The 13,512-nt window shown below is 43.2% G+C and overlaps 1 protein-coding gene across 1 annotated transcript in view; it reads right to left on the bottom strand.

Moving 5' to 3' along the window:
• LOC106807029 overlaps positions 1-12,947 on the bottom strand; it is a 51,366-nt gene extending 38,419 nt beyond the window's left edge. Inside the window, exon 1 of the mRNA XM_014809232.1 lies at positions 12,778-12,947. The gene's annotated coding sequence lies outside the window, so the exon portion shown is untranslated. The remainder of the gene's footprint in view (positions 1-12,777) is intronic.
• Between the last annotated feature and the right edge of the window lie 565 nt (positions 12,948-13,512).

Here is a 13,512-nt window from a genome sequence, read left to right as displayed (position 1 = left end):
GGTCTATACTTAGCCTAATACTACTAGCTATACACATCACAGTTCTGTAATCTATTGCTAACACATCTGTGCCAAAACTACGTGCAGCCGGGGTCATACTTCGGCTACAGCAATTAACGAAGCACACGCTCAGTATGAGGCACATTGGATTATTGGAATCTTCGTGATTATTGAAAATTATTATTACTTACTCTTTCAAGCCACCCCCCCCCAGCATCACCACATCCACACACACACGCACACGCGCGCGCTGCACGTAATCACGTCACTGCATCGCAACGCACGACGCCACGCAGCGCACACAACACAGCACACGCATCTCTCTACTCTGTCTGCTCGCTCTCATCTCCTCTGGCCTGTCATATATGTCTGTTCTGTCCGTTCGTCCGTTCTGTTTGTCTGTTTGTCTTCACGAGGAATGGAATTAGGTGAAGCATCAGCCGCACCTTGCTTTTGATATAGGACGTATCTTCAGAGTCAATATGCGAAACCCAGACTCGGCCATCTATCAGTGATTCTTGTTCATAGATGGTAGTTCAATTAACGCATTTTCTTTCGGCCGTCTGCAAATCTGAGCAATAGCAATTCATTACTGTTCTTCAAGGCTGTGCACATATCTATATTGTGGGCACGTTGTAACAGCAAGCATAATTACCTCTAATGGAATATATGTATATATATAATAAGGCGAACATACTTTCACACAAAGTCGCAAAACCTGAATACTTCATCATAGTTACTTCCCTGCTTTTCATCCAATTGTTAAGCTAGAATACCTCTTTTTTGTAGCGTTGCGCACTTTAATCGCGTGTAATTCGTTAATAAATACGTAAAAATCGTTTGTAAAATTGTAGCACGTTTCACGAAAATCACCTTCTTGACCAAGATGCGCATAATTTCTCTAAAATCCGATATCTGCCAGTCGAAACAGTTAAAATTCGTATACGATTAGAGTTGCTGGTGGTTCCGAATAAAATGTGTCGGTTTAATACTTGATTAAATAACATGCGACTTTCGTGTAATAATGTATTAAAGTGGCTTTATAACGTGGAGGGGACATTATATTCCGGGAGCGTTATATTGCAGGCCGAAGCACCCACGCGCGCGATCAGCAGAAACTGGGGTTAGGGCTAGGGTTGTCACTATGCCGTGTGACAATGCCAACAACTGTGCACATTAAAAGTGGAAATTTTCTGGCTTGGGCAAGCTAATCAAGCACACTGATTGCGTGACAGCCTGGCATGACGAACGATGGAATCCTGTGACAAATGTGCAATAATCATTTGTGGTGATACTATAGCTGCGTCTGGTTGGTATAGTATTCATAGGTTCAAATGTTTCTGCTTAGATAGCATATATTGTATCTCACTATTTTGTTCATCATGGGGAGACAATATATTCTATTTTTGTAGCAGACTCAATTACTTATATGCATACGACATTGTGCTCGATGCTGATTGTGTCTGCGCAGTCGCCATTCATTCCAATCGCGTAGTCTCCGTAAGATAAGACATCTCTTAATTCAGCGATGTACTTTCCGCTAAAGCCAAGAGAAGACGAGAAACCGGGCAAGCTAATCAAGAAAGGAAAGCGGTGGACCTTATCAAAATTAACGAAAGAGTAGAGAGTAAAAAAGAACAGAGTGAGTGAGTTAGAGAGCGGGATAAAATTGCATAGAGACAGGGAATTAATGCGAGCGAGGGCGGAAGGAGGAAAGGTAAAGAGGGAGGGAGGAGGTGAAAAGAGGAGAGAAGGTAATAGGCGGTTTGGCGGAGGCAGGGATGAAGGATCAGGAGGGTTGATGAAGGAGGAAATGAAGAGAATGTGTGAGAAGAGAAGACAAAAAAAAAGTGTAATATGTGCGTGCATGCATGCGTGCGTGTGCGCGCGCGGCGCGCGCCGCAGCTGCGCGCGCGTGTGTGTGTGTGTGTGTGTGTGTGTGTGTGTGTGTGTGTGTGTGTGTGTGTGTGTGTGGTGTGTGTGGTGTGTTGAGGACTGTGTGTGTGTGTGTGTGTGTGTCGTGTGTGTGTGTGTGTGTGTGTGGTGCGCGTGAGGGAGTGTGTGTGTATTTGTGTGGGGACGTGCGTCGTGTGTGTTGTGTAGTGCGGCGTGCGTGTGTGCGTGTGTGGCGTGCGTGCGTGTGTAAAAGAGAGAAGGGGTGGGCATGTTGAGAGATGTGCTGCATGTGTGGAAAACAGCAGTCGCATTTTACCTTATGTGTGTGTAGATATAGGCGCTGGCACGACAACAATAGATGGCGCTTGTCAGCAAACGACTCGATCAGCTGTCACTTGCAACCCACTGGCATCGGTAGCACTTGACCCTCGGCCGTTACCCTCTAGACTGGATGGTGCACACTGTTTGCTAAAGTCATAATGACCGCGTTTTGTATGCAAATCGTAATGATAAGACTCTTGGTTGTGTTGTTAGCACTGGCAATTTGTAAAAGAATCTTTCATTGTCTCTCGATATTAATGTAAACGTAATTCATAGTGCTACACTTTCCATATATAACCCATGCATCTCTCGACGAAACACGGTGTCAGTATTTGCCTTCAAATTACGGTAATGATGCACAGGAACTGACAATGTAACTTTACGCGCCGTCCGTCATAGCTTGCAGATAATTGAAACGCCGTATACACGCAGCCGTGCACACTGGAGGCGACCATCGTGACGCGTACGGCGACCAGTAAAATGTAGCAAGGTCGCCGGCAAAACGCGAACAAACGCGACGAAAAAGTCCCAACTAAATTACAAAGCTTGAAAAAATGGCGCGCTCTGGGCCCATTTTCCGTTGCCGTAGCAGCGCAGTAAGGACGCCACCCCGGTGTGACGGGGGTATTACAGCGGCTGAAATATACTTTGTTTATATACTTCACTTTGGTTACCTTGATTCTTGGCTATTAAAACACTACAAATTCTGTATGTAGTATATATAAGTAGATAATGTGAATATTTATAACGTGCTCCTGATAGTATTGTCACCATCTAAAGTGCAGCCTGGCATCACTATCACTAAAAATCATATATGATCACGAACCTGATGCTATCGGATCTAACTGCTAACAAATCGGGAAGACATTTGGTAAAGGTTTGACATCCAACGTCGTTTTGTATTAATCTTGAGGACTACAATACTTGTAGTTAATTGTTAAGAGAGCAACATTATAGGGACATAACACCATCCATCAATTGCAAAACGGTTAGACTGAGCGTAAATGCGCGTCCATAAAAGTACTTGTTGTCTGATATCAAACTAACAAATCAATTTATTTTTATATGTGGTGACGGAATAGCACGCATGCTGGTTGTTTAGTGTAATGAGATGACCACAATTAGATGCATTGGAAAGATTGGCAAGCTACGGACGATTTGTAGACGAGAAATGCATGCATAGGGTGCGATTAATATCACAATCATGGTTCCTTCGCGTTTCAGCGGCCGAGGTCTTACGATGATCTCTGCGACGTGGTTTTCCGTGCATACCACTGTATATCAGCATCTCCATCTAACCAAGCCGGTACTTCCCGAATAGCTTGGTTGGTCTGAAAGGCATGTTATTATCTAGGCGGAGTGATCCAGTTTTACATCGACTGCTTAATATTCCGACCAACGCACATGCCTTTGCCTTTGAACTGACAATGGAAAGTGCTTGACATGCTTATAGTGAGCGTAGAGAAAATTGCAGCACAGGCAGACGTAAATGAATGAAGCGGATGGGCAATGCCAGCATATAGGAGCAGAGTGGGCTTTATAGCGGAAGGACAGGTTCAATAGGAGCAACACTAATAGAGCATTTGTGATCGGTACGTTGTTATCTGCTTGAATGCAGATCGAGAAAACTGTAAATAAATGTATATGTTTATAACAGACGTATATAGGTACTACGGTAGCCTACCGTTTTAATGCGCGGCGGTGCAGAACACGGGGCAGTGCGTGCGTGCATGCGTGCGTGCGTGCGGATTTGCAGGGCTGGCTACCCGCGAGCCTAAGCGGGGCTGATCGGAACAAGAACACCACTTGAGCTGATCCCTCATGGCACTCGAGGAATCCCCGTGTGCTTTGTGTCCGCATTGGCAGTGATGCTATCGCAACCGTTTATAAAGATCAGCACATTTCAAGGGAATTTTGCTGAAACTGGTGCAAACCGAAGGCCAACGACTACCGAAAACGCCAAGCCACCCCGTAATGTAGTACCCACATTTTCACTCCCAGTCACGTCGTATGGGCAAATTATATATTAGGTGGAATATAAAACAATGTCGTTCAATTTGTTTATAGGTGCACAGTAATCAGGTTAGTGTCAGTTTATAGTCATCTACATGCATCCAGCATCGCTGCTGTTCGCGTGTGTATACATGCATCACATGTAAATGACGTTTTATTTTCATCTTAGATTCATTAAAACATGCTGTACACTCTTTCTTGCATTCACGGGTATAATCTACTGTCAGTGACACGAGCACGCGATCAACACAGTGCTTTTCGTAATCGAGTAAACACTACGATATGACATTTAGTCCAATTTGTCACTTTTTGGGGCTTGTAATCAATTCACGTAATCCAATAACCATTGCCAAGTATTTGCAATAACCTACAATGCCACTATTTGATATCTAATCAAGTTAATTCTCCAGTAACCTATTCGTACCAGCTCGTTCACGGTATCTATATGAGACGCTAATACGCACCGAATTCATATTTAATTCCTTAAAAAATCGGTAAATATAGCTTGTTTGACTCTACCGTGTAAAAATAGCGCAACCTTTCTTTAGACACAAAAACACTATCCTCCGGAAACAACTATGACCTATTCTCAATAGCGAACAAAGGGTTTTCATTCATTTAGGTATTAAAGCTATAAAAGTAAACAAGCATAAATGCGAAATTGTGAGCAGTGGTCGTGTCTATACCAACGTGAGATTACAAGCATTTGTAAGTAAACCTTTGTGATTTTCCAATTTCCGCAGCTGCTGTGTATATTTAGGTCATTCTATAACGAAACGAGATCTGTCGCAGGAAAGCATAAATACTAAATCAATAGAGCCCAGAAACCATTAAATAGTACCGCTATACTTACGTGGGTGGTCCTTTTAAGAACAATAACAGGTTCATTACTCGTGGTACGTTTAATGTATTTTAATGGGTTCTTTCGTATCTAAGTTCAGATCGTGGAACAGTCTGCAATGTGTAAACTTAAGAGGGATATATTGGCATCTACTAACTAAACAAGTGGCATCGCGTAATACCGTACTGGCACATGCCATGTGTCGGCTCATACGAATGACGTGCTTAATTGGCAGTGAGGGCGTTTGTCTCACAACACGAATGCAAAACGCAACGAATTATTACAACATCCTGAAGAATTGTATACCATAAATAGATCTACTCCTACGCGCACCGCGCACCGCATCACCGCGCACATGATGGCACTCACTCTGAATTTTAATAGAAGAATGAGCGTTCGGAATGAGAAGAGGAGCTACACGAGAACAGGAAAATATGTATAGCAGAGACGGTGACTGAAACTGACAACTAATTTAGTCGCTGTCGAGCAAATATTACCCGTACCGCTGTTTGTTGTGAAAATATTTTCGAAACTCGTAGGTAACCTAAATCCAGCTGACATGATGACGCGACAAATTAACTAGGGCTAGCAAAAGTTCATACGTGAGCTGAACAAATATGAATATTCAGGGCAAACGGAAAATCCACCGCTTACTATCCAATGTTAGTTCCTAATGCATATTTAAGGACTTGCATGCGCCCTGCTTGTAGCTTCAATATTTACGAGGTTGTGCTGGCTAGTGCGAATCTAATTATTCAGATCTTGATAAATCTTGTTTTTTGTCTGGCTGCCCATCTGCCTGTCTGCCCGTATGCCTGTATGCCTGCTTTTGTGTGTGTTTGTCTTGTGGCTTAAGCCTACTCACCTCTCTTGCTCTCCCCTCCCTCTCGTTTTCTCTCTCACACTCTCTCTCTCTCTCTCTCTCTCTCTCTCGCTCCTTTGGCCCCTTGTTCTCTCTCTCTCTCTCTCTCTCTCTCTCCCCCTCTCTCTCTCTCTTGCTCTCACACTTCCCTCCTCTCCCTTGTTTCCTTTCCGACTCCCTCTTCTTTACTCTATCTCTTCTCCTGTTCTTAATAACTTACGCATCGAGATACTCGTTACCCAACTATCTGTGTATCTCGCAATTTTTTTTTAATTGTCATTCTTTCTTCCTCCCTTCTCTTTCACTTTATACATTCCCCAATAACCCCTTCTTCTATGTCTCTTTCTTACTCTCTTTCTCTCTCACACTCTCTCTCTCTCTCTCTCTCTCTCTCTCTCTCTCATCCTCTCTGTTTCTTTTTCTCTCACACCCTCTCTCTTTCTCTCGCTTGCTCACTCTATCTCTCTTTCCTTTGCCCCCTTGTTCTTTCTCTCTCTCTCTCTCTCTCTCTCTCTCTCTCTCTCTCACCCTCTCTCTTTCTCTCGCTCGCTCTCTCTATCTCTCTCTTCTTGCTCGCTCGTTCGCATGCGCTGTCTTACACGCATATTCGCTTGCGCTTATTCACTTACGCGTCTAGATCCAATTACAAACACGCGAAAACACACACGCACGCACCCGCGTACACATACACATGCACGCACGAACGCACACATACTCAAACAAAAATGATAACCAGAACATGCACATCAATCAGCCACTCTGGGAAGCAGGCATTTACTTAACGTCTTCTAACGGCTTCAGTACTATATTTGCGTCTCATCCAATTTTTGGCACTCGATGATTTTTTGTTGCTCTTACTCGGCTTGCTTAACGTTATAAGTCACTGCATCAACCTCTATTTGAAAGTGGCTATTATGCAGCAACTGAGCTATAAAACCGGAACAAATACGATCTTTTTCTACTGCGCATTGCCTTGCGGCTGTCTTGCTCAATGGCTATGTACCTACCGCCAGCAGTATAGGCACATTCGGTCAGCTAGGCCAAGTTGTAGGGTCAATGCTTGAATTACAGATTAGATGCCGCACTCCTTATAAAGACGGTGCAACCTACTAACCTGAGAGGAATTTTAAACGCGTAGAAACGAAAGTAGTAATGAAATATTAATGCGAAACGCCTTTGCAGCCAACTAATGCCTATTCTAATGGGAATGAATGCTTAAAGTTCGCCAACCGTATGAGGTTATTATGTGTCTATAGTAATCACATTTTAAGCAACGCTTTAGTTAGTAGTGTTCATATGTGTCTTGCCATGGCTTATGACCGTTCTAGTTATGATTCCTACGTACCCTGATCTTTTGATCACCGTGATCGCAATGCCTGGTCTTTCCGTCTTCTTGATTATTATCTTTAGTAATTGTATAAAAGTGTATGTATTCTAAGGTCCAAGATGGACATTCGGAAATTCTGCAAAAGCGCCTGGGCACAATGTGCATTCTCAGCCTAAGAGAATACACAGCATATTCGTGTGTATCATCCTTGACATTTTGTAATGGCACATTTGTTATTTTTGCGGCAACGTGCTATATTCAGCGTTGCCAGCTTTTTGATCACTGGCTGTTTTTATACGCTGAGCTAAAAGAGGGAGCTAGCGGCTTTGTAGGCCTACATATAAATATACGTGTACAACGTAAAGTTTACCATTTTCCCATTTTTATTTCTTTTGATGTTATGCAAAATCAATATTATTAATGTTATACCTTTTATGGTACCTGCGGAAAGATGTACAGAGTGTTATAATCGTCGCATACACGAGAGCAAGTGATCCTCATTTCTGTGTGTTATAGCAGGCTTCCTTCAAAGCACCGTAATCTTTCCACTCCCCGCCATGTGTTTCATCAATGACATCAGGAGTGAATAATAATAGATATCATTGAATATATATATTATGAATAATCTATTATTATTCACTCCTGATGACATATACTCATCATACATCCATAATAGCGCTTCCATTCTGGTTTCGGCGATTAAACACTCGTTTTGAGTCACAGGTAGACACACAAAAAAGTTGCTAAAAGATAATCAGACCCCGCAGTAGTGGGAGGACACGTCGCTAATAATATTCCATTCAATCAGGTATGAGGTGATGACGATCCCCGCTGGGCAGAGAAGTGTGGGCGTCAAGAACATGTAGGGAGCCTACAATGTGTCTACATTTCTGCCCAATGTCCCGGTCCTTGCACATTAAAAAAGTCAACAAGCAATGACGAACACATTTTCATTTGGCAATAGCATGATAACGCCTCATGTGGCCAACGCCACTAGAAACCCCATCGTCAAATGGACTTTCTCACGTATCAACATTATTAGACTTCGCGCCACACCTGCTGTCAGTGAGATATGATACCGTATCTTCGTTCATAACATCTAGCCACAACAAATCTGCTCAGTCAGAATTGTCAGAAATTGTCTCAAACGAATATATTGAACGGTTAGGTAATTTGCCAACCACTTCCATAAGAAGGTGTATATCGGTATCGAGTATTGCCTTTATTATGGAGTGAACATAACGTCGCCACGGCTAAAGGTGAGTAGCATGACCTTGAGATTTATACTTCGCCTACAAGATCGTATACAACCTCGTCCGCACAACATCAACACGGACTACCTCGTTGCAGTTTCTGCAGTAACTACGTACCCAACGCTTCTAGAACCAGACTCGCGCAATGGATAGCCGACTGCGAGCGCCTGAGGTTTGGTGCGAATGTCGGTAGATATTTGTCTCGTCTCTCTTACATGGGCTCCTTATAGGTCACACTAGTACATCTAGCACAACTTAGTAGTAAGGCTCGTAGGGTCTATGTCCCCCTGACCTCTGTTTGACCTGGTTCGTTTAGCTGTTTCTGACTAACCCTAACCCTAACCCTAACCCTATATATATTATATATTATATATATATATATATATATATATATCAGAAATAGCTAAACGAGCCAGGTCAAACAGAGGTCAGAGGGTCATAGACCTTATCTGCAGTAGTAAGCGAGGCTCAAATAGCCGCTGCTCTATACGTTTAACACTGCGCTTTTTCTGCCGTTGCAGCTGTTACGGCTACTGCTGGTGTTTATTCCGCCGCTACAGCTACGTGCGCTATATTTTTGTTCACCGTTTTTCTGCTACACCTATCTCAACTGATACTGCAAATCTAGTACTACTGCTACCGCTACGGGTAATGCTACGGCTACGGCTACTGCTTCTGCGACTGCTACTGCTACTGCTGTTGGTGCTACGGCTACTGCTACTGCCACGGCTACCGCTACTGCCACGGCTGACGCTACTGCTACTACTACTGCTACTGCTATTGCTACTGCTGTTGTCACTTTTGACGTTGCTGCTGTTGCTACTGCTACTGCTACCGCTACTGCTTATTATTCTTATTATACTATTACTGTGCAGATTGTAGACTCGCAGGCTTTATCCAGATAATATTACAACACTCACTTCATAGTATATGAGAACACCTGGTGGGAACGCGTTTAACCCGGATTTGTACGTTATTAGATACTTGGTGACTTACCTATTCCAGACGAAGAGAAAGACGTTAGTCAAGTAAAAATCTTACCATAATATTAAGACGTGATAATAGAAGTGATATAACACAGGTATACACGAATACATGCCAGGTTGTCGCCATCAGTGGCATGGTTGAGCGTACATATAAATATGATATTGCGCGTTTACTTCAGCCCTCGTCCTTGCCCATGAAACCTACGCTTATATAGCCTACTTTATGACGGCACTTAACTTGACGATCACAATCATCATAAAAGATTTTCAGGGTGCATAAGAACTATGCACGGTGCTTTCAGTGGAGCACGATGGCGACAGTCAATTGTTTTCACGCCACAACACCTGACTAACGTTTTACTTGCGACTATTCCGCGTATATAGCATCACGCGGCGAATAAAATTTGGAAAAGAAAGATTGCACTTGTAGTCAAATTTTCCGGTGGTTGCTTTATGGCCGTATGAAAGAACCGCCGCGCTCGGAACCGGGTGTCGCCTGCAGGCAAAATAAAGCACTTCTCATTGACGCTTTTTCAACTTTGTTCTTTCATTTTATGGTTGATGAGCGCGAGTGAGTGCCGCCACAATGCTGTCACAGCCCCCTTCCATTACACAAGTCCAAACACATTCAGTAGTCAGATCCATAGACAGTGGTGCCGACGAATTTCTGTACACACACGCACACACCCATGCGCGCACGCACGCACGTATCTTCAGAGTCAATATGCGAAACCCAGACCTCGCCATCTATCGTGATTCTTGTTCATAATGGTAGTCAATTAACCATTTTCTTTCGCGTCTCAAATCTGAGGAATAGCAATCATTACTGTTCTTCAGCTGTGCACTATAGTCTATTATTGTGCACTTTGTAACAGCAGCCATAATTACCTTCTAATGGAATATATGTATATATATATATAAGCGACACATTACTTTCACCAAAGTTGCAAACTGAATAGCTCTCATGCATAGCTATTCCCGCTTTTCATCCAATTGTTATGCTAGAATACCTTTGTAGCGTTGCCCACTTTAATCGCGTGTAATTCGTTAATAAACGTAAAATTCGTTTGTAAAATTGTAGCACGTTTCACGAAAATCACCTTCTTGACAAGATGCCATAATTCTCTAAAATCCGATATCGCCAGTCGAAACAGTTAAAATTCAGTTAACGATAGATTGCTGGTGGTTCCGAATAAAATGGTCGTTTAATACTTGATTAAATAACATGCACTTTCGTGGAATAATGTATTAAGTGCTTTATACGTGGAGGGGACATATATCCGGGAGCGTTATATTGCAGGCCGAACGCACCCACCCGCGATACAGAAACTGGTTAGGCTAGGGTTGTCACTCCGTGTGACAATGCCAACAACTGTGCCACATTAAAAGTGGAAATTTTCTGGCTTGGGCAAGCTAATCAAGCACACTGAGTGCGTTGACAGCCTGGCATGACGAACGATGGAATCCTGTGACAAATGTGCAAATAATCATTTGGTGGGATACTATAGCTGCGTCTGGTTGGTATATATTCATAGGTTCAAAATGGTTTTCTGCTAGATAGCATATATTGTATTCTCCTATTTGTTCATATGGGGAGAATTATTCTATTTTTGTACAGATCAATTACTTATATGCTATACGACATTGGCTCATGCTGAGTGGTCTCGGCAGTACGCATTTCATCCAACGCGTAGTCTCCGTAAATAACATCTCTTAATTCAGGATGTACTTTCCGCTAAGCAAGAGAAGACGAGAAACCGGGCAAGCTAATCAAGAAAGGAAAGCGGTGGGACTTATCAAATTAACGAAAGAGTAGAGAAAAAAAGAACAGAGTGAGTGAGTTAGAGAGCGGGATAAAATTGGATAGAGACAAGGGAATTAAGTGCGAGCGAGGGCGGAAGGGAGGAAAGGAAAGAGGGAGGGAAGGAGGTGAAAAAGGAGAGAAGGAATAGCGGGTTGGCGGGAGGCAGGGCATGAGGATCAGGAGGGAGTGATGAAGGGAGGAAATGAGAGAATGTGTGAGAGAGAGAAAAAAAAAGTGTATATGTGCGTGCATGCATGCGTGAACATCTGTGAGGTTTTCATCGCAGATCCAACAATTATGTGAACTTTAATGTGTAACACTCCAATGATCTGCACTCAGATGGAAGATATGAGCAACAAAAACCACCTCGCGAGTGAAGGCACCGGGGCGATATTTTACCAGAGTACCCCCCCCCGTCTTTTCACTTCATTTCACTCGTTATATAAAATGGCCCAGAGACCTTTTTGAAATCCCCCTACATACAACATTAAATGATAATGCTAACCAGGCCTCTGGCATTTGTCATAAACCTGTTGAATATCGTTATAATTGCGTATGTAGGCACGAATGATAAATCATATAGAGAACACATGTAGAAAGCTGGTTCATTATATAACCCAGTATAAGACCCACTCGGTGTGTAACCCCCACCAATAGGTGTGTAACGTCCAAAATAAACTGCGAACCAGTAAACAATGGCTATACTAAAAAAATCGCGCAGAAGGTTCAAACAATAAAAAACACAATGTATAAGTCATAGCAGGAGTGAATAATGATAGTTTTATTATTATTCACTCCTGTCATAGTAAAGCTTGTGAATAGATGCACTTTACTAGCCGATAATATCTTAGAAATGCTAATGAATAACTGAATTTAAAAATCGAATGTTCTAGCAACGGAAAAACGCATTACGTAATAAGCTGGCAAGCATTAATATGTGCCTATATTGTTCATGCACTATTAATAAAATAAAATATACATCACTACAGAACTAATATAATTGCAACCTAATATATTTCATGAAGATAACTCGACTTGGGATGACTTTTATGTTGATTTTGCGGTTGCGAACAGCGGGGTATATGTATACGCAGTCGGTGCGAGTCAGTCGAGAAGATAATTAAAATTTTGCCTGCATATTTAACAGATGGATTAGAGTTGAAGCACTTCATGGATTTTAACTTGTGATGACCACACATGTTTAAGCATGTGAAGTATTTTCTCATATCTTCCCCGCGTGAAAATCATAGAATTAACGTGTGTCGCCAAACACGCGCTCACAATGGTGATGCAAAGTGGTGCCCTCAAATTACTTTTCCTCTCGCTTGTGGTACGTGAGGTTATATTTAAAACTCGAGGTATCATTTTAACTTACGGACAAGCATTGAGTTCTACAAAATATGTTTCTATACGTTTCCCTCCACCATACGCAACCGTTCCAACCTTCGGCGTCATGGGAAAATATCGATCGTACCTTTAGGCGAAAGATGAGCTCCTATTGCGACTCCCTGACAGCCCAGATTGTCACCTTCGCTTGAGCTACGTGTGCGTGTCTTTTGACATTAATCCTCCGGGTGAAAACCAAGGCGTGCATCAGCGACAAGTGACGAACGATCGTTGTGGACCGAAGCACTGCAGTATGACTGAAACCTCCTGCGTCGGCACTATAACTGGCAGGGCACGCCAACGCAAGCCACGCAGACCAGCGCAAATGGCCAATTCGCGCGTTTCGCGGGTGCCAGGTGCATCTAAGGGAAATTCAGCCGCAAATGGTGTAGCCGAACTTGGCGCGGTTGGCCAGGAGAACTGCAGTGAAATGCGAGCGTAGGTAATCGACCATGTGCAGGTTAAAACTTGTGCGGTTCGCAGAAGTTGAACGCACACGCGCGCGGTTTGGCAAAAGCTTGCCACGGCAAAGATCCACATGCACGGCACGCAAACAGGCAGAAGCACTCCACACAATAATCACGCTGCAACTTTTACTTTTTCCATCTGCATTCAGTGGAAAGCCGACGTGTCAAAAATTCCCGTCGTGTCCAGCTTGGCACCCGCCTACGATCACGTCGACAGATAAGGACGGTGCAGTTGCTAAATTTTCCTCCGTGTCGGCTCCGCGAAGTCACAGACGGCCACAGACTACTGTTGCCATTCGCCACTTGAATGTCCAACACCAGGGCGCAGACCCGTTGTCTCGATCGGGCCCGCAAAG

Source organism: Priapulus caudatus, unplaced genomic scaffold, assembly GCF_000485595.1.
Source record: "Priapulus caudatus unplaced genomic scaffold, Priapulus_caudatus-5.0.1 Scaffold191, whole genome shotgun sequence".
Lineage (NCBI taxonomy): Eukaryota > Metazoa > Priapulida > Priapulimorpha > Priapulimorphida > Priapulidae > Priapulus > Priapulus caudatus.
This window is presented reverse-complemented; position numbering and strand designations above follow the sequence as displayed.